Raw genomic sequence first — 22,516 nt, forward strand, 5'->3', positions numbered from 1 at the left:
CTAATTTTTGTTTGTTTGTTTGGGTTTTTTTTTTTTTTTTTGCATTTTTAATAGAGACGGGGTTTCACCATCTTGGCCAGGCTAGTCTTGAACTCCTGACCTCGTGATCTACCTACCTCGGCCCCCCAAAGTGCTGGGATTACAGGCGTGAGCCACCGCACCCAGCCCCCCTGCCCATTTCCTTTTCACATAATGCATTGGTAGTATATAGGACAACTGATTTTTTGCTGTTGATTTTATATCCTGAAACTATATTAAATTTATTTATTAAACTTTTTTTAATGGAGTTTTTAGTTTATATATATAAGACCATATAATCTGCAAACAGGAACAATTTTACTTCTTCCTTTCTGATTTGTATTTTTCTTTTAGCTTTTATTTTAGATTCAGGGGTGCATGTGCAGGTTTGTTATATAGGATTTTAGGTTCAGGGGTACATGTGCAGGTTTGTTACATAGGATTTTAGGTTCAGGGGTGCATGTGCAGGTTTGTTATATGGGTAAACTCATGTCACAGGGGTTTGTTGTACAGATTATTTTGTCACCCAGATGCTAAGCCTGGTACACCATAGTTATATTATTTTTTTCTGATTTCCTGCCTCCTCCCATCCCACCCACTACCCTCAGGTGGGCCCCAGTGTCTGTTGTTCCGCTCTTTGTGTCCATAAATTCTCATCATTTAGCTCCCATTTGTTTCTTTGTTGCCTAATTGCTCTGGCTAGGACTTGTAGTGCTATTTTAAATAGGAGTGGTAAGAGCAGTCATCCTTGGCTTGTTCCTGATCTTTTATGATCTTAGAAGAAAAGCTTTCAGTTTTTCACCTGTGAGTATGGTGATAGCTTGGGCTTTTCATCAATGTCCTTTATTAAGTTGAAGTAATTTCCTTCTGATTCGACTTCATTGAGACTTTTTATTGTGAAAGGTTTTGAATTTTGTCAAACATTTATTCTGAATCTATTGAGATGATGTGATTTATCTCGTGGTTTATTTTCTGTATTCTGTTAATGTGCTTTATCACATTAATTGATTTTTGTATGTTGGGCTATCCTTGAATCCCAGGGATAAATCCTACTTTATCATGGTATATAATATTTTAAATTTATTTTAGGATTTGGTTTGCTATTTTTTTTTGTGTGTTTCTGTTTTTGTTTTTTGGAGACAGAGTCTTGCTCTGTCACCCAGGCTAGAGTGCAGTGGCACGATTTCAGCTCACTGAAGCCTCTGCCTCCCAGGTTCAAGTGATTCTCCTGCCTCAGCCTCCCGAGTAGCTGGGATTACAGGTGCACACCAGCACGCCTGGCTAATTTTTGTATTTTTAGTAGAGACAAGGTTTCGCCATGCAGGCCAGGCTGGCCTCGAACTCCTGACTTCAGGTGTTCCACCCACCTCGGCCTCCCAAAGTGTAGGGATTACATGCCTGGCTGGTTTGCTATGTTTTGTTGGAGATTTTAGCATCTGTATTCATCAGGGATATTTGTCTATAGTTGTTGTTCCTTCTTTTCCTTGTGATTCCTTTATGTTTGGTATCAGAGTAATGCCTCACAAAACGAGCTTGAAGGTGTTCCCTTCTCCTCAATTTATTAGAAGAGTTTGAGAAGAATTGGCATTAATTTATCTTTAAATATTTGGAATAATTCACCACTGCAGCTATCCAGCCCTGGGCTTTTAATAAAGAAATAGAGGTCTTAAATAACACTATAGATTAAATGGACCTAAACGACATATACAAAACATTACACCCAACAGCAGCAGAATACACATTCTTCTCATGTGCCCACAGATCTTTCGCCAAGATATACTACATGTTAGGTCATAAAACAAGTCTTTATACATTTGAAAAGACTAAAGTCATATCAAATATCTTTTATGAATACAATGGAATGAAACTGGAAATTAATAGAAGAAAGAAAACTGGGCCGGGCATGGTGGCTCACGTCTGTAATCCCAGCACTTTGAGAGGCCAAGGTGGGCGGATCTTGAGGTCAGGAGATCGAGACCATCCTAGCTAACACGGTGAAACCCCGTCTCCACTAAAAATACAAAAAATTAGACCGGCGTGGTGGCGGGCACCTGTAGTCCTAGCTACTTGGGAGACTGAGGCAGGAGAATGGCGTGAATCCAGGAGGTGGAGCTTGCAGTGAGTGGAGATCGCACCACTGTACTCCAGCCTGGGTGACAGAGTGAGACTCCATCTCAAAAAAAAAAAAAAAAACCTGGAAAATTTACAAATATGTATAAATTAAGCAACACAGTCTTCAATAATCATTGGGTCAAATAAGAAATCAAAAAGAAAATTAGAAAATATCTTGAGACCCATGAAAAAAACAACTTACCAAAACTTATGGGATACAGGAAAAGGAGTACTACTAGAGAAGTTCATAGTAATAAATGTCTACATTACAAAAGAAGAAAGACCTCAAATAAATGACCTAAGTTTATACCTTAAAAAACTAAAAAAAAAGCTCTATATAAAAATACTGACAAATTAATCATATACATAATATATATATAAAGTTAAAATTAAAATATGATGCCAGGTGCGGCGGCTCAGTCCTGTAATCCCAGCACTTTGGGAGGCCAAGACAGGTAGATATCTTGAAGCCAGGAGTTCAAGACCAGCCTGGCCAACATGGAGAAACCCCATCTCTATTAAAACCCCATCTCTATTAAAAACCCCATCTCTATATAAAATTAGCCAGGTGTGGTGGCACATGCCTGTAATCCCAGCTACTCTGGAGGCTAAGGCACAAGAATCACTTGAACCTGGGAGGTGGAGGTTGCAGTGAGCTGAGATAGTGCCATTGCACCCCATCCTGGGCCTGGGTGACACAGTGAGACTCTGTCTCAAAAAAAAAAAAAAATTAAAATATGATATTTATCGTTATTTTTATAATACTTGAATGGAACTTTTAAAAACCTGACTGAGAAAGAGAAGAGATACAAGCATCTTCTATATGCTGCTTAAATCTGACTTCCCACTATTAAATATATTTCTTTCAATTAGCTGAACTGGTAAAGTGAAGTTGTCAACTAGAAAGTTTTCATTTTCTATGATAGGACCCAGATCATTATTGACTGAACTCTAAATGGCTTTTGACAGATAACTGAGAAAAATCCACCTGAAGACAATTTTAGCTTAATAAACATCAGTATGTTTGCAAGTTACTTAAAAACATGAATTTTTTTGAGACGTGGTCCTTATTTTGTACACACGCACACACACAGACACACAGACACACACACACAAATATGCTTTATAAAACAAAACTATATCCTTGCACCTGCAACTTCTGGGTGGCAGTAACTTGACATTCAAACCCATGTGATGGAGATGTTAATTTTCTACTCTCTTTGGACACCGGAACAGATGCTGTCTTAAACTTCAAAGGGATATGACAACTTTTTGAGTTTCATTAATGAACAATAACTTTTCACAGCCAGTTTTTTTTTTCTTTTTGAGAAAAAAAACAACTAACAAAACATACAAAGGAAAAAGACCAATGAGGAATTCATCAGTATTTTCTTTCTGAAGTAATTTTAGGGATAGAGAGGAAGTCAAATTGAAAACATTTTATCTTTCCCAGGAAACTGGACTGTAGTATATTTATTGCCTTTTAAATCTGCTGGTTCATCTTGTGGCCTCTTATCGTGGCAAGGGACCCAACTCATCTTGCTAAGATAGACTTTAGGAGATAATTTGTTAAAGTGCTTTATAAAAAGAGAAAAACAGAATTGATGATAAACATTTTTATTTTCTTTTGTGTGTGTTTTCTTTACTAGCTTATCTATTTCTGACTGTTTTGTTTAGCTCACATATTAATAACACAATTCTTAACTGTTTAAAGAGAATAGTTAAAGAAAAATAATAAAAATTCAATAGTTTTGAGTATTCCTTTAGAACAGGTAGGTTCTGAAGGGAAGAAAGTAAATCAAATAATGTTCTGACCCCCCAAACTTAAAAATTTTTCCAACTCTATTAGAAAATTTTACATGTCTATAACACTGACTAATTTATTACAGAGAATTTTTTTAAATCAAGATGACTTATTTGTTAATATTGTACTCACAGTTGCAAATATCTTCAAGAGAAGCAGATAAAGATTTGGGTTCTAAGTGAGCTAGACATAGATTGAAATACCAGCTCCACTGTTTGATAGCCACGTCATTTTATTATTTTTTCTTTTCTTTTGGAGACAGGGTCTCACTCTCACCCAGGCTGGAGTGCAGTGGTGCAATTGTGGCTTACTGCAACCTCTGCCTCCTAGACTCAAGTAATCCTCTCACCTCAGCCTCCTGAGTAGCTGGGACTATAGGCGCACACCACTGCACCCAGCTGATTTTTGTATTTTTGTAGATACAGGTTTTGCCATGTTGCCCAGGCTGGTCTCGAACTCCTGAGCTCAGACAATCCCCCACCTTGACCTCCAAAAGTGCTGGGATTATAGGCATGAGCCACCACACTCAGTCATTGCTGTGTCATTTTAAACAAGTAACTTAAAATTTCCAGCTTTTGGTTTCTGCTTTTATAAAATGATGTGATAATAATGATCTATCATGCCTTAATTAAAACTATTGGAACCCAGAAGTGTTTTGGAATTTAGAAGAAAAACATTTTTATGTACAAACTTTTATTGAGACAATGGTTCAATATAATTTAGATGTTTATTAAACTCCTACTTATGCATTTTTTACGCACCATGAATAATATAAAAATAAGTACAAATTGTCTTTGCTGTATAGGGTAAGCCCCTATTCTGTGTAATAGATGCAGATGACTGGAATGAGCTATTCAGTTTCATTATAGAGACATACAATTCTGTGGAAGCTCAGAGGGAGAAAATGAATTCTGATGGAGTGGGATAACTCAGGGAAAAGTAGGAAAGAGATGGTATTTGGACTTATTTTGTTTCTTCAATTTCATTAATTTTTCACGTTCCTTTTACTGTTCTGTTTAGAATATTTGTCTTTTCTTTTCTCTTTTGTGAAAATTGTAACAGTCGTCCCATTCATGTCATTACAAATTCAAACCCTGGATGGATGGCACTAAAGTATTTGTATCAGCTAAGCCCTACTTCAGGCTAAAAACACTACACACCACAGCCAGTGGTGATATTAACCTTGAAAGGTTACAAGTGTACCTGATTAACCTTATTATTCTTAATAATTATATATGTTTTCCAATTTAATGGTCTTATGAAGATAGCATTATTAAGGTATAGTTTACATACCATAAAATGTATTTGTTTTTAAGTTGATCTTTAGTAAATTTACAGAGGTATATAGCTATCACCACAACGCAGTTATTAAACATTTCCCTCATCCTGAAAAGAGAGAATGTAGAAGTTTTGAACGATAGAAAGTCAAGGAGGTGCAAACACTGTATATCATCTGTATCAGTCCATTCTTACATTGCTGAAAAGAAATACCTGAGACTGGGTAATTTATAAAGAAAGAGGTTTAATTGGCTCATGATTCAGCAGGCTATACAGGAAGCATAATGCTGGCATTTACTCAGCTTCTGAAGAGACCTCAGGAAACTTAACAATCATGGTGGAAGGTAAAGTGGGAGCAGCCATTTCACACGGCTGGAGCAGAAGCAAGAGAGAGAGGTGGGGAAGTGCTACACCTTTTTCAAAAACCAGATCTTATGAGAACTCACCCATTATCACACGAACAGCACCAAAAGGATGGTGCTAAGCCATTCATGTGAAACTGCGTCTATGATCCAATCACCTCCCACCAGGCCCTACCTCCAACATTGGGGATTACAATTGAACATGAAATTTGGGGGGGGACACAGATCCAAATCATATAATTATCTAACAATGTAATAATGCATATTAGCATTCTCAGGTGATTTGGGACAGTACTGCATTATAAAGGATATTGCTCTCATCTGTAATTCCAGCTACTCCAGAAGCTGGGGAGGTAAGAGAATGGCTTGAGACCAGGAGTTCAAGACCAGCCTGGGCAACATGGCAAGACCCTCTAAGAAAATTAAAAAAAGAAATTAGTAGGGCATGGTGGCCTGCCGCTGTAGTCCCAGCTACTCGGGAAGTTGAGATCGGAGGATCGCTTGAGGCGAGGAGTTCGAGCCAGCAGTTATGATTGTGCCACTGCACTCCAGCCTGGGCAAAGGAGCAAGGCTCTTATTTCTAAAGAAAGACAACCAAAGATATTATTAATAATATTTCTGTAGTGAATCAGATAAATATTCACACTAAATGGAATAAAGTATGTCTATAAATAGCTTTATGTCAATCAAGGCAGGGGGAGTTCAAGTCATCCAATGAATTTTGAAATACTTTCGGTGTTTGGAGCTTCTTTGATTTTGAAATTGCACCTAAGGTATCGTGGACCTGTAATATTCACATTAAAATCATTGTGAGAGTTAAAGAGTAAAGTGCTTAGCATTGTGCTGCATACATAGCAGGCTCAATCTCACTGTATATATGTATATGTTGATAATTAATTAAACCACCATATTAGACAGCAGGTGGCATAGTTTCAAAAGCACTATCTGTGTGGCAAGGAGACTAAGTTCCAGGACCCGCTGTCTTGTAAACTGGTATGAGTTATCAGGGTAAGATGAAGCTAACATTTGATACTTGTGAATGAATCAACACTTTGCGCGTGTTAATTAGTTTAATCTTTATATCAAGATTATATGCCATAGATATGCATTATTATTCCCATTTTATACATAATGAAACAGAGGCACAGAAAATTTAAGCAACTTGCCTAAAATCATAGACCAAGTGGTGGAGGAGAAACTCCAGCCTAGGCATTCTGATTCCAGAGCCCATCTCTAAAATGCCAGGCTGTATTTGCTAAGTCCCGTTAACATTGCTGAAATTCTCTGAGCCCTGGTCTTCTAACTCTTGAAATAAAGAGGTAACAAAAGTGCAGATTTTAATTTACTTAATGCTACAAACTCATAGTGTTCTGCAACTGAAAGGGATCACAGGGCATATATAGTTCAAATTAACATTTTGGATGAATGAAACTAAGGTCTAATATTAAGCAACCTCCTCATGGTGACACAATTAATGAACAACCTAAATCCTAGGTCCTCCAGTTTCTGGAAAGACAATCTTTGTTGAATCTCCAAAACATCATTTAATAAGGATATACATATTAACATGGTCAGATACAATAGTCCTACTTTCATGTTTAGAAAATAAATAATGAGGCCAGATGTGGTGGCTCACGCCTGTAATCCCAGCACCTTGGGAGGCCAAGGAGGGCGGATCACTTGAGGTCAGGAGTTCGAAACCAGCCTGGCCAACATGGTGAAACCCCGACTCTACTAAAAATACAAAAATTAAGCCAGGCATGGTCGCAAACACCTGCAATCCCAGCTACTCAGGAGGCGAGGCATGAGAATTGCTTGAACCCTGGAGGAGGAGGTTGCAGTGAGTTGAGATCGCACCACTGCACTCCAGTCTGTGACAGAGTGAGACTCTGTTTCAAACAAAAAATAAATAAAGAGCACTTAATCTCTATACTAATAGAGGCATATTGTAGATGGAAGTAGGTATAGAATAGATATAGTTGATATACAGTAGATGAAGGTCTAGAGTGCAGGAGGTATGGAGTAGTATATAGTAGATAGAGGTAGAGAGTAGGTTCAGAGTAGATAATACAGAAATATTGAGAGCGCAGTGGAAACACTGAGACAGGGTCATTCATCCTTCTGAAAGTGTGTGGGGCAAATAGAAAACACAGAGAGGAAGTAACTTTTGAACCCTTGAAAAATAAATAGAAGTGGCTTTGAAGACAAAGAAGCAGGCCGATTGAGACAGTGAAAACTGGTTGTTCAAGTTGCAGATCCAGGATAGCTATCTCAAAGCCACTGTCTACCCTCCTGGTTCATAACCTTTAGGCCACCTGAGCGCCAAGCTGGAAGTTTATGTGATCAATGTAAGACTCCAGACTCCATTTGGGAATTAGAATCCTTAGCCTTTTAAGTGTCAAAATTAATAGAATGTTTTGGTTAACTGCAGTTTCAGAAACATAACAATTTTTATTTGCGTTGAGTGCCCAAATTCCTGCCATCAATAGTTAGAAGATATTTTTAATTCTTTCAGCTTTTTTGTTTTTTCTAAATAAAGGAGAAAGGACGGCATCCATTTCTTATCTTTACATCAAGAAAAGAGTGGAAACAACATATTTTTTAGCAATAAAAAGAAATGTTTATTGAGTGTTCGTAGGAATCAGGCACTATGCTAAACCTTTTATGTACATTTTCTTTTTTTTTTTTTTTTTTTTTTGAGACGGAGTCTCGCTCTGTCACCAGGCTGGAGTGCAGTGGTGTAATCTTGTCTCACTGCAACCTCTGCTTCCTGCGTTCAAGCGATTCCCCTGCCTCAGCCTCCCGATTAGCTGGGACTATAGGCATGCACCACCACACCTGGCTAATTTTTTGTATTTTAGTAGAGACCATGTTGGTCAGGATGGTCTCAATCTCCTGACCTCGTGATCTGCCTGCCTTGGCCTCCCAAAGTGCTGGGATTACAGGCGTGAGCCACTGCACCGGGCCTCATTTTCTATTTTAATTCTCATGTCCACTTTATGAGAGAGGTACCAATAGTATCCCAGATAATTGGGAAGCATAGAGAGACTGAGAATACGTTCAGTTGCATAACCCTGAGAAAGTTGCTTAATTTTTAGACCTCAAAGGAGGCACAGACTCATGCAGTGCATTAGTTAATATGGTTTGGCTGTGCCCCTACTCAATCTCACCTTGAATTGTAATAATCCCCACATGGCAAGGACGGGGCCAGGTGGAAGTAACTGAATCATGGGGGTGGTTTCTCCCATACTGCTCTTCTGGTAGTGATTAAGTCTCACGAGATCTGAGGCTTTTATAAGTGGGAGATCCCTGTACAAGCTCTCTTGCCTGCCACCATGTAAGACACGACTTTGCTCCTCATTCGCCCTTCTACCATGATTGTGACGTCTCCCCAGCCATGTGGAAATGTGAGTCAATTAAACCTCTTCCCTTTATAAATTACCTAGTCTTGGTGTGTCTGGAATTGCTGGGTTCTTGGTCTCACTGACTTCAAGAATGAAGCCACGGACCCTCGCGGTGAGTGTTATAGTTCTTAAAGGCGACGTTTCCGGAGTTTGTTCCTTCTGATGTTCGGATGTGTTCGGAGTTTCTTCCTTCTGGTGGGTTCGTGGTCTCGCTGGCTCAGGAGTGAAGCTGCAGACCTTCGCGGTGAGTGTTACAGCTCTTAAAGTGGCGCATCTGGAGTTGTTCGTTCCTCCCGGTCGGTTCGTGGTCTCGCTGGCTTCAGGAGTGAAGCTGCAGACCTTCATGGTGAGTGTTGCAGCTCATAAAGGCAGTGTGGACCCAAAGAGTGAGCATCCACAAACCCTGAGCTAGACACAGGGTGCTAATTGGTGTGTTTACAAACCTTGAGCTAGATACAGAGTGCTGATTCGTGTATTTGCAATCCCTTAGCTAGACATAAAGATTCTCCAAGTCCCCACCAGACTCAGGATCCCAGCTGGCTTCACCCAGTGGATCCCACACCGGGGCTGCAGGTGGAGCTGCCTGCCAGTCCCGCGCCGGGCGCCCGCACTCCTCAGCTCTTGGGCGGTTGATGGGACTGGGAGCAGTGGAGCAGGGAGCAGCGGAGCAGGGAGCCGCGCTTGGCGGGGAGGCTCGGGCTGCGCAGGAGACCATGGCCGTGAGGGGGGACGGGGGTGGGGGAGGCTCAGGCATGGCGGGCTGCAGGTCCCGAGCCCTGCCCTGCGGGGAGGCACCTAAGGCCCTTCGAGAAATCGAGCACAGCAGCTTCTGACCCAGGTGCTAAGCCATCACTGCCCCGGGCTTGCAGGCCTACCGCTCTGAGTACGGGGCCCTCCGAGCCCACGCCCACCCGGAACTCGCCCTGGCCCGCAAGCGCCGCGCGCAGCCCCGGTTCCCGCCCGCGCCTCTCCCTCCACACCTCCCCGCAAGCTGAGGGAGCCGGCTCCGGCCTTGGCCAGCCCAGAAAGGGGCTCCGATGGTGCAGTGGCGGGCTGAAGGGCTCCTCAAGCGCGGCCAGAGTGGGCGCCAAGGCCGAGGAGGAGCCGAGAGCCAGCTAGGGCTGTGAGGGCAGCCAGCATGCTGTCACCTCTCATTAAGTATGTCTTTATTAGAAGTGTAAGAACAGACAAATACACTAGTCTTCAAGGGGCATTTTCAAAATGTGGTGAGTTCATTTACAATTATTCACACAATGTTAATATGGCTCATAATTTTCTCATTGTAACATGTATTTTATGTCAATTGAGATATTATTTCAAAATACTACTTTATAGGGAATGAGTAAGAGTGTTTACTTTCAAGACATTAAAAATCAGAAAGAGGTCCATATGCTTTTAAAAAAAATTAAAATATAATACCAATGTGCATGGAGTTTTGTTTTGTTTTGTTTTGTTTTCTTTTGAGACAGAATCTCGCTCTGTCACCTGGGCTGGAGTGCAGTGGTGCAATATCAGCTCACTGCAGCCTCTGCCTCCTGAGTTCAAGGGATCGGTGCCTCAGTCTCCTGAGTAGACGGGATTACACCTGCACATCACCACACCCTGCTAATTTTTGTATTTTTCCTAGAGACGGGGTTTCACCATGTTGGCCAGTCTGGTCTTGAACTGCCCGCCTTGGCCTCCCAAAGTACTGGGATTACAGGCGTGAGCCACTTCACCCAGCCCACATGGAGATATTTTAATTGTGCAAATATTTTTTAGAAATGTAATGGGAGGGCCGGGCGTGGTGGTTCACGCCTATAATCCCAGCACTTTGGGGGGCCGAGGTGGATGGATCACCAGGTCAGGAGTTTAAGACCACGAACTTAGCCAACATGGTGAAACCACATCTCTACTACAAATACAAAAATTAGCTGGGCGTGGTGGTGGGTGCCTGTAATCCCAGCTACTCGGGAGGCTGAGGCAGGGGAATCGCATGAACCCAGGAGATGGAGGTTGCAGGGAGCAGAGATTGTGCCACTGCACTCCAGCCTGGGTGACAGAGTGAGACTCCGTCTCAGGAAGAAAAAAAAAAGAAAGAAATGTAATGGGAGGCTCTTTTCTCTAAGATTTTTTTAAATCATTAAACATTTTCTTTTAAGTATGATTTTTATAGAAGAGTTATATTAGAAGGTTTTTTTAAAAAAAGTTCTTTAAAAACTTTTAAGTGCACAAAAACTAAAGCACATGTGAACAACACAGACTTATTTCCATTCTGCTTGCTTTCAAATCCAAACTTATGGAAAAGGCTAATCTCTCCCAGAAGATGCTTTCAGAATTAAAGGCATCCATAAAATTAGGGGAGTTCATGCATATTCCAAGCAGCTTGTTGATTACACCAAAACTTCTGTTCAGTTCATCAGCTCACTCCTAAAAAAGAATAGAGACTTTACAAAACCGAGAATAAGGTGAGGTGGAGTCTTAGTACTGATTTGCCTGTCTCTACAATACTGCTTTTAAATCCCTTTATAATCACTCTTAAGTCAGCCCCACCCCATTCAATCCTATTTATTGTTTTAATTACAAATTTCTAGAAACGAAACTGACAATACACTTCCAGTAAGATGTAATGAGGCTAAATTGTCAATTTAACAAGGCAGTGAGACACAGCAAAGGCAAATGATTTCACAAGCTGCTGTCAATTCCAACTAAATCAATCCAATGTATCCAATGGAATGGAACAGAGGCCTGCTGTGTTCTCTACTCTGAGAGATAAACAATGAAGATGACTTGGTTGACAGGAAGTCTCTATAATCTAATAGAGATAAGCCATAGAAGCCAGCCAAGTAGTTATATTCAGTGCTGCCAGGGAGGTGTGAGCAGGTTGTCACGGAATAGTGGAAGTTGGGGAGACGTATTTTGAAGGGAGAGAAGGGGACTGTGGGAGGCAGGCGGCTGGAGAATCCAGGAAGACATGATGATGATCTGTGTATTCAGTTTGAATCTTGAAAGGAGGATAGGATTTCTAAAAGTTGAAAAGGAAGTGACATTCAAAATGAAATAAAGTGCCAGTACAAATGCATTGTTATTGTAACAGGAAAGTGTGGTTTGGCTGGGGTGCCCTTTTGTGAAGGGTCAGAGGAGAGAGCTGTCCATCTAAACCTCTTTGTAAAAGCCTTGAGCTAGCTCATCTAATCCTTGATCTAGAGGGTAAATAATATCATATTACCTGTGCATTTTCTGCCAATTATGTGTGATACTTTAAGAGTTATTTAGTTATAATGACTATGAATATGTAAAAGTTTTACATACGCAACCTGCTAAGCATTTTACATTTTATCTTATTAAAAAACAAAATTTTGGCTGGGCATGGTGGCTCATGCCTTTAATCCCAGCACTTTGGGAGGCCGAAGTGGGAGGATCACTTGAGCCCAGGAGTTTGAGACCAGCCTGGGCAACACAAAGAGACCTATCTCTACAAAACATTTAAAAATTAGCCAGGCATGGTGGCATGTGCCTGTAGCCCCAGGTAATTTTGAGGCTGAGGTTGGAGGATTAGTTGAGCCTAGGAGGTAGTGGCTGCAATGAGCAGTGATCATGCCACTACACTCCAGCCTGGGTGACACAGCAAGACCCCGTCTCAAAAAAAAAACACACACACAAAATTTCAACAAATTGAATTTAAAGATCTAATTGGCCTTTGTTAGCTATTTATGCACTAGGCAGCATTTCATCTAAAGACTTAGATAAGGAACTCCTACGGTCATGGCAGAATGGTTGGTTTTTATCAGATACCTTGAGCAGGAATAAGGAAATGCATAATACAAAAAGCAGATTGGCTGACATTAGGTTATTTCTGGTTATTTTCCTTATTAGTGTTAAAGCAGAGGGGATTTCCTCATTCATGCTGGCTAAAACTGGCCTGCGTGGGAATTTGACTAGATCTGTCTCCTGATTTCTCAGAAGATCAGATAAACAATGTGGTTTTGGTTTGATGGTGTGGAATCTTAGTGTATGTGGCTCCATTTTGATTTTGTCCATTCTGTTGGGGCTCAGCCCAAAACAATGACCTCCCATAAATTTCAGTTCACAATCCTCAACACAGCAGAGAGGAAAGTTCCACCGTTTTCTCTATTTTCCAGATAAGGAAATCGAGATGAAAAAGGTTAAGTAACCTGTCTGAGGTCCAAAGGTAGCAAGAAGATTTCAGATTCTAAAGTCACATGTGTAACTCTTGATACGTACTGAATACCTATTACATGTCTGGCTTTTTGCTCAACAGTGGAATTATGTAAATGACTAAGACTGACAGTCTGTCCTCTCTGGGACCTTTTCTTGTGTACCCAATGATTTAGCAGTTTAGTTCAGGTGGTGTAATAAAAAGAAATAAAGCCAGTAACAAAAAGCCAGTAATAAAAGAAATCTTACTGTTTGTTAATCACAAATGATTAAGTAGTTAAAAAGGAGAGGGGGAGAAACCTGCCTGGAAAGAGAGCAGAGAAAAGAGAGGTAAAAATATCTGTGTGTCTATGATAGGATGAGCTAACTAGACTAATGGTAATGTAGTGTTTATGATAGGACATCCTGGAGAATAAAGAATAATCGTATGTGTTAAATACCTGATACCCTGAAAGCTACATGTTATAACATGTATTAGTTTTTGTAATTCTCATGACAAACTTATGAAGTGGGTATATAATGGTCCTATTTTATAAATATGAAGAACATGAGGTGGGTATATAATTCCATTTTATGAATAAGAAAAATATAAGGTTTGATTGGTAACTTGTGACCATATATAAAACAGTAAAATCTGTCATGATCATGTCCCCTCCCTTCCTTTAACTAGTAACCTTAGTTCAAACTTTTGCTGCAGATTAGAAATAAGTATTTGAAACCATGGCAACCCCAGAAACATTTAGAACACAATAAATATATGTGGGATGCAAGTGTAACCAAGAACACAGTGTAATTCGGGACAAGAAGGTTTGTAATTCGTTGGAGGATTCAAGAGCTTAAGTGAAGGCTTGAATAAGAGCTCCCAGGTAGACAAGCTAGGGTTTCTTCAAAAACGGAAAAAACAGTTTCTCTGTAAAGTCGGCAATCTGTAGAGAAAGGATTCAGCGAGTTACCCTCTCAACTTCAATTTGGCAATTTGTCTTTCTGGTACTTAACAACAACAACAATAATTACTATTTGTTGAGCACAAACAGGGCAAAACGCTATGTTGACTTCTTTTCATACCTCATCTGGAATTCTTTCAATTCAGGTGAGAATTATCTTCTGTTTTGTAGACGAAAAAGCTGTGGCTTAGAGATTTTATGTGGCTTGCCCAATTTGCTAAGGGTTAATAGAGCCAAAATTAAACTCGTATTTTTTTTTCCATTAGACCATCTTATAGTCAACTGATTCTTATTTCATCTTACCATGAGAAACCAATGGACTGAGCTGATGTGATTCCAGTCAAAAGCAGATAAATTATGCATCAGTTGACATGCAGCCTTGTTTATGCTAAAAGTGGCAATAAATAGCTGGGTTTCCTGAAGTACTGAAATTGGTGTTGGATCTCTATCCTTCTCCATTAGTGATGTGTATTGGGAATAGATTTTAAACATTTCTCTAGGTCTTGATTTCATCATCTGTAACATAAGGATGTTCGATTAGAAATCTAAAATCCATTACAGCTCTGTGATGGTTTGACTCTTAGCTTCTATCTTCTGTTTCCTACAGGACTAAACACCTCAACAGCCTAGGTGTTACGGATTTTAGGTTCTGGGCTGGTGATTTTTGGAGACCTACCTAAAGAAAAGAGCATCTTCTGTTCTTAAGGGCAGCTTGTCTCTTTCCTCCCTCAAGATGTGCTCAAAGTGTTTCTCATGCTGAAGAGATGAATGAGCAACTCCTAGTTATCTTTAGATTACCTGACTTTGTGAGCTTATCAGTTTGTCCTGTTTGATAGTTCCACTGTCCTACACAGTAAGTTGGACTTTGTGGCTTTGTAGCTTCCTCACAAATCATCACATTTGAAAAGCCGAAATATAATAGAAAAAATTATCTCTTATTCCCAAGAGATAAGAAAAAGCTCCAAGAAGCTTGTTTGTTGAAAAGCACTTAAGAACACGTTTTAGGGATCCTCAGAAATCCACATTCCAGCCTGACTCTCCACATCTACCAAGCAGAATCTGAAGGAGTTCAGTCTGCTTTCTCTCCTCCACACTCAACTGATAATGCAAAAATGTCGGAGTTGAAGCAGCTGTGGCATGCCTCTATCAAGCTGTCTCGGAACTGGAAAGCGGGAAGAGGCATTTCAGAGAGTCAAGATATAATCTAGGGTTCAAACTGAACTAGGTCTATAGCCAGATCCAGGCTTGGTCAGTGTCTGAACATGGCAGCCAAGTTTCCATCAGCTTTGCTATAATTAACATCTGTATAGAGAATCATTTCTTAGTCATAGAAAATGAAACAAAATAGGAAGTTAACTAGCTGTTAGAGCTTGGATTTCATTTCTGGGTAAATCAGTAGTCATCTCACAAAGATATTCTTTTTGTGCATAATCTCAAACCAGCTAAAAGAAATGGGATGAAATAAGAGAAGGTCTGTTAGCAGCTGCTCTTAAGTTTCCCCGTTGTCAGGACTTGTCTTAGTTTGGGTTTTGAACTCTTTTAAGTAGTGGTTGCCATTTTCAACTTTAGATAACCCCATAAATCTGGAAATAGTTAATGTGATTCATCTGGGAATCAGTTATTGTAATGAGCTGTGTCCAAATGTGGTTTTATAGTCATACCTATTCCAAGAGCTGTGTTCTGTGAAAGGATGGCAAGTCATGGTTTCTGCAAACCTGAATCACTATTTCTACCTACATAAAGCCTATGATTTAACCTGAGTTTGAATTTGGCTTTTCTTTAAGGCTCCAGGCTAAGTTAGGACTGCTGGGGTGGAGATTAGGGTTTACAGTGCTGGAGGAAGGACTTTTGCTCATTGAGATGAATAAAAAGTGGATCAGCCATTAGTAAGAAGACATTTTAATTGTTACAAGGTTACAAATGTTTCAAAGGGTTATTTTTATAAGCTCCCTTTGTGATATGAAACCTGAGGCATTTTTTTCCCTGAAGGTAAAAGACAGTAAGAGTTTTAGCAAAGCTGACACACCTTCTCCTCTTCCTCTTCAAAAACTTCATCGCCTTCATCTCAGTTCATCAAAAATAAATTGAGGCTCTGTTTTGTAAAAAGCTCCCCTCTGAGAGGTTACAGATATGTAGAGGACAGAGTGCCTGCTCTCAGGGCTCACGGTCTTATGGGGAAGACAGACATGTATACATGTAATTTTCAATCAGGGTGAACTAGGACGAGTGCAGAAATCATTTCCTCTTGGAATCCTTCTCTGGCTTCCCAAATGTGAGTTTTTGACCCCAGGACACTGTGCTTGTGGCCAAGAATGCCTGTTGCCAATGGGTATCCATTCTTCCCTTCTTTTTAGAACCAGAACTTCAATTTTATTTGGGGCAACTTTGTACATACTACGATAATATATTTCCCAGTATCCTTTGCAACTAGATGTGGCCATGTGACTAATTTTTGGCCAATAAAATGTGAGTGTAAGTACTGTATGGGAGCTACCAAAGGGACCTGACTCAGTGAGGAGGACTTCCCCTTTTGTGTTCCTCCTTGTGATGGCCTATCCTGTAAGATGTGTTGGCTAGATATCCACGAGCTACTATAGCTTGGTCTATGAGATGACCTTGAGCGTGGAAGCCATGTATTGAGGATATCAGAGCAGAAAAACAGGAATGTCATCATCTGTAACGCAGAATGTTGGATTAGAAATCTGAAATCTGTCATAGCTCTGTGATGCTTTGACTCTTAGCTTCTATCTTCCATTTCCTATGGGACTAAACACCTCAACAGCTTGTGTTATAGATTCCTGAGAACTTAGTGGAGATGCCCTATCAGACCAGAACTATTCTACTGGCAATAATTTTTTGCATGAGAGAGAAATGCATTTATATGTTTTATAAGCTATGTTGGGTTTTCTTTTAAATGCAGCTGTGAACCCCAAATATCTGACAGGTCTCAATCAGTTTAGGAAGTTTATTTTGCCAGGGTTAAGGATGGACCCATGACAGAGCTTCAGGTGGTCCTGATGACATGGGCCCAACATGGTGGGGCACAGCTTGGTTTTATACATTTTAGGGAGACATGAGACATCAATCAGTATGGATAAAATGTACATTGGTTCTGTCTGGAAAGACAAGACAACTCGAAGCGGGGAGAGGGCTTCCAGGTCACAGGTAAATGCGTGACAAATAGTTGCATTCTTTTGAGTTTCTGATTAGCTTTTCTAAAGGAAGCAATCAGATATGCATTTATCTCAGTGAGCCGAGGGATGACTTTGAGTTCTGTCTGTCCTCTGTCTCCTTTTGGGCAAATTGTGAGACAGGTACTTGGCTATCTTTTTTAGGCACAGAATGGGAGGCAGGTTTGCCCTAAGCAGGTCCCAGCTTGACTTTTCCCTTTCATTTAGTGATTTTGAGATACTGAGATTTATTTTCCATTCACATGGCCAAACCTAATCATAACTCATACGTCTGACATAAAACTTAACACACTATATTTGCTTATATGGTTTTCTAATTCTCCACAGAGGGACTTTATTTTTATATTTATTTATTTATTTATTTTCAGACAAACTCTCACTTTTGCGCAGGCTGCAGTGTAGTGGCATGATCTCGGCTCACTGCAACCTCCACCTCCTGGTTTCAAACAATTCTCATGCCTCAGTGTCCCCAGTAGCTGCACCACCATGCCCGGCTAATTTTTTGTACTTTTAGTAGAGACGGGGTTTTACCATGTTGCCCAGGCTGGTCTCAAACCCCTGAGCTGAGGCAATTAACCTGCCTGGGCCTCCCAAAGTGCTAAGATTACAGGTGTGAACCACTGCGCCCAGCTGGGACTTCAATCTCATTAAAAGAATAGGCCTTATTTTTTTTAGCCCTCTTTGTGAAGATTTATATATTAAATTAGCATGTATAGGAGTTCACTCTGAAAGTGTAGTGGGTGAACAGGGCCAGGAAAGATAATCTTCAAAATTGGGAGGACCGTGTTATGTCCCAAACATTATCTGAATGGGGACTTGAAGGGTACACTGGATCGTAGGAATTCGCAGGCAGGAGGCTAAGGATTCCTAAAAGGACGAAACTGCACCAACAGTGGCTCAGAGGCAGGGTCAAGTAATCAGTTGAAATTTGAGGAATAAAGAATGATAAGAACTTGCTTTAAGAGAGTATGCCAATTATTTATTAATTTACTCTCAGCTTGATTCCCTTTATTCTGTACTCTGCTATGTATTTTAGGGAAGTTTTGATCCTGTAAGCTGTATTTTCAAAGTGCTTTTTCTGGGAAGCACCAGAAAAAGATTGAAAGTCAGAAGGAGGAAATCAGAAACTCTCTTCTTCATTCTGGTTTCTGGCTACAACTCTTACAGTAGTGGCGGTGGCAAAGCAAACAGTGGTGAAAGAGTTGGTGCAAGCAACAGAGGTGAAGGTGGCCCTGCAGAGGCAGTGCCACCATGGTGGTGACTCCAGTGGCAGCAGCAGCCAGGGAGAGAAAGATCCTGGGTCCCCACTCGGGAAGCTCAGAAAAAATAAGAGCAGGCTCAGCAGCGCAGAGCCCTTTGCCTCTGGGTTATGCACTTGTTCTGCAGCCAGGGTGGTAGCACTTTCACCAAAAGTCTTTAACTCATGAGTGCCCTAACCTTTTTTGCTTTTCTTTCTTTTTTTGAGACAGGGTCTTACTCTGTCACCCAGGCTGCAGTGCAATGGTGCAAACATGGCTCTCCACAGCCTCCACCTCCTGGGCTCAAGCAAACCTCCCACCTTGGGCTCTGGAGTAGCTGGGACTACAGGTGTGTGCCACTTGCCCAGCTCATTTTTATTTCATTTTATTTATTTTATTTATTTATTTATTTATTTATTTATTTTTAGTAGAAATAGAGTCTCCCTATGTTGCCCAGTCTGGCCTCAAATTCCCAGGCTCAAGCCATCCTTCTGCCTTGGCCTCACAAAGTGCTGGAATTACAGGAGTAAATGAGTAAATGAGTAAACCACTGTGCCTGACCATTTCTTCACTTTTGAAAATGGAGTTTATGATGATTGAGACCCTTAATTTTAATGTAATAAACTTTATCATTCTTTTATCCTTCAATAAAAGTCCTTTGATAATTTTTTGTGAAATAATTTTCTACACCAAGATGGTAAAGATAGTCTTCCATATTTCCTTCTAAAAGTTTTATAGGATTGCCTTTTATATTTGGCAATAAGTTATGAACATTGACTAAATTGATTTTAGTTAAATTGAAAATTAATTTTTTGATTGGATAAGATAGGGATTCAATGTCATTTTCAGCCATATGAGTTTAAACTTGTTCCAGCATACTTACTAAAAAGCCTTTTCTTTCCAATCATTCTATAATTTCATCTCTGTCATATATTTAGTATCCATACAGGTATGGATCCTTTGCCAACTTTTAAGAATTGGGCTACTTGGCCGGGCGCGGTGGCTCACGCTTGTAATCCCAGCACTTTGGGAGGCCGAGGCAGGCGGATCACGAGGTCAGGAGATCGAGACCACGGTGAAACCCGTCTCTACTAAAAATACTAAAAAAATTAGCCGGGCGTGGTGGCGGGCGCCTGTAGTCCCAGCTACTCGGAGAGGCTGAGGCAGGAGAATGTCGTGAACCCGGGAGGCGGAGCTTGCAGTGAGCCGAGATTGCGCCACTGCACTCCAGCCTGGGTGACAGAGCGAGACTCCATCTCAAAAAAAAAAAAAAAAAAAAAAAAAAAAAAAAAAAAAAAAAAAAGAATTGTGCTACTTGTCACTTTATTACCGGGTTACAAGTCATTTATACATTCTGGATACAAGTTCCTCATTAAATATATGCTTTGCCAATGTTTTTTCCCATTTTGTTTGTTGTCTTTTCACTATCATGATGGTACAGTGTGCAACACAAAATTTTTGTTTTAACCAAATATATCTATTTTTTCTTTTGTTGCTAATGTTTTTGGTGTAGCATGCAAAAATATATTGCCAAACCCAAGGTCATAAAGATTTTACTCCTAAGGTGGCTTCTAAAGTTTAATAATTTTTGGCTTTCAAATTTAAATCCAAATCCATGATCAACATTAATTTTTGTGTACATGTGGCATACAGGCTCCCCTCCATTCTTTTGCATGTGGTTATACAGGTGTCCCAGCACCATTTGTTGCAAAGACTTTGTTTCCCATTGAATTATCTTATAACCCATTGTTGAAACTCAACTAACAAAAATGTAACCAAATGTGAGGTGTTGCTTTTTTTTTTTTTTTTTTTTTGTAGACTTTTAATTCATTCTATTTAAATAGCTATTCTTGTGCCGGTACCACTATTCTTGATTAGTATAGCTTTGTAGTAAATTTTGAAATTGGGAAGTGTGAGTCCTTCAATTTGACCTTAGTGAGCATGGTTTTGGCTATTCTGGGTTCTTTGGATTTCCATAAACATTTTAGGGTCAGTTTATCAATTTCTGAAAAAATCCAGCTGGGATTTTGATAGGGATTGTGTTAAATCTGTAAATAAACTTGTGGAGTATTTCTATATTTTCAATATTAAATGTTACAATACATAAACATAGGATGTCTTTCCATTTATTTTAAAGTTTAATTTCTTGCAACACAATGTTTTGTTGCTTTAAGTATACAAGTCTTACACTAGTTTGTTAAGGTCTTTTCCTAATTATTTTTTATGCTATTATGAAAGAATTTTTTCTTTAATTTCATTTTTTATTCATTGGTAGCACAGAGAAATACAGGTAATTATTGTATATTGATTTTATATACTACAACCTTTCTGATTATTAGTTCATTAGTTTGAGTAATTAGTGGATTCTTTAGAATATTCTATATACAAGATCAAGTCATATTCAAACAGAGATAGTTTTCTTTCTTTCTTTTCATTTGGGATGCTGTATATTGCTTTTACTTACCTAATTTCTACAGCTAGACCCACCACACAATGTTGAATAGAAGTAGCTAGGGCAGATTTCAATGTCTTGTTTCTGATTGTAGGGGAAAAGTTTCAACCTTTTCTCATTGAGTGTCATATTAACCTACATGTCCTTCATGAGATTTAAAATTTTTTTCTTCTATTTCTAGTTTTCTGAGTGTTTTTTAAACTCATAAAAGGATGTAAGATTCTGTTAAATGTCTTTTCTGTGTCTATGGACATGATCATGTGGTTTTTATTCTGTATTGTATAAATAAGGTTTTGCATTGATTGCTTTTCAAATATTAAACAACCTTGAATTCCTGGGATCTGTCCATGGTTTTCAAAATGTCTATGGCTACTCATTGCCTAAACTTTAAATTAACATGACATTACAAGGCTTATCACAAATAGACTCTTGTCTAGCTAACAATCAGGTTCTCACTTTTGGTTCCTTAGAGCAGTCACAGGACCATTGATTGTTTTATACTATAAAGACAGTTTCAGTCTCCTTTTCTTTCTTTGTGCTACTCCTTCTGTCTATAAAGCCCTTCCCATACTCCACTCCAATTTTTTTCAGTATTATCTATAATTCCTTCATATTCTCCCTTCTCTGTAAAGAATCTCCCCACCACTTCTAAAATTTCTGTGCTCTTATAGCATGATGTATGCATCTCTAATTTAGTTCTTATTTTATGGCCCATAATGTGATTTGCTAATTGTATAACTGTCTCCCCTTCCAAACTGTAAACTTGTGAGCTTGGATTATATCTTCTTTCCATTTTTAACATCAGCTAGAGAGATTCAAAACCCGTTACCAAGTTAATTTGCATATCTAGATTTCTCAAGAGTACTCACCATGATCTAGGTGGGTTCTACTATCTCCTAAACTCAGGTCACTCCTCTCAAGTCTTGGAGGGTCATTGATTATCTTCTCAGAAAGGGAAACAGTATGCCCCTTGAAGAAAGAACTGGGAACTAATTTTTTATATGAAAATAATATCACAGAAGATCTGGACTATTAAAAAATATTTCTCATCATTCTAATAAAATAGAATAAACTCCATGATTCCTTCAAGCCATTTTCCGCATGTATATACATTTTCACATCAATGAAACCACAGAATACACACAATATGAAAGTCTGCTTTTCTCAATTAATATAAGAAAATTTATGTTGTTTCTTAAATATCATTTACAGCTGTAAAATAGTCTGTTGATCCCAGCACTTTGGGAGGCTGAGGCGGGCGGATCACGAGGTCAGGAGATCGAGACCACGGTGAAACCCCGTCTCTACTAAAAATACAAAAAATTAGCCGGGCGTGGTGGCGGGCGCCTGTAGTCCCAGCTACTCGGGAGACTGAGGCAGGAGAATGGCGTGAACTCAGGAGGCGGAGCTTGCAGTGAGCCAAGATTGCGCCACTGTACTCCAGCCTGGGAGACAGAGCAAGACTCCGTCTCAAAAAAAAAAAAAAAAGTCTGTTGAGGATGCCACCTAATTAAATTAACCATTCTCCTGTCCTCAAATATTTACTTCCTCCTCC

At 39.7% G+C, this 22,516-nt stretch overlaps 1 long non-coding RNA gene across 1 annotated transcript; it reads right to left on the reverse strand.

Annotated features, from left to right (window-relative positions):
* Positions 1 to 10,095: 10,095 nt before the first annotated feature.
* Positions 10,096 to 21,934, reverse strand: LOC134737247 (uncharacterized). The gene is made up of 3 exons (XR_010121945.1): positions 21,831 to 21,934; positions 14,384 to 14,596; positions 10,096 to 11,387 (listed from the first exon to the last, which is right to left on the reverse strand). It is a non-coding gene; the product is annotated as an uncharacterized lncRNA (long non-coding RNA).
* Between the last annotated feature and the right edge of the window lie 582 nt (positions 21,935 to 22,516).

Source organism: Symphalangus syndactylus, chromosome 7 (genome assembly GCF_028878055.3).
Source record: "Symphalangus syndactylus isolate Jambi chromosome 7, NHGRI_mSymSyn1-v2.1_pri, whole genome shotgun sequence".
In the NCBI taxonomy this organism is placed as follows: Eukaryota; Metazoa; Chordata; class Mammalia; order Primates; family Hylobatidae; genus Symphalangus; species Symphalangus syndactylus.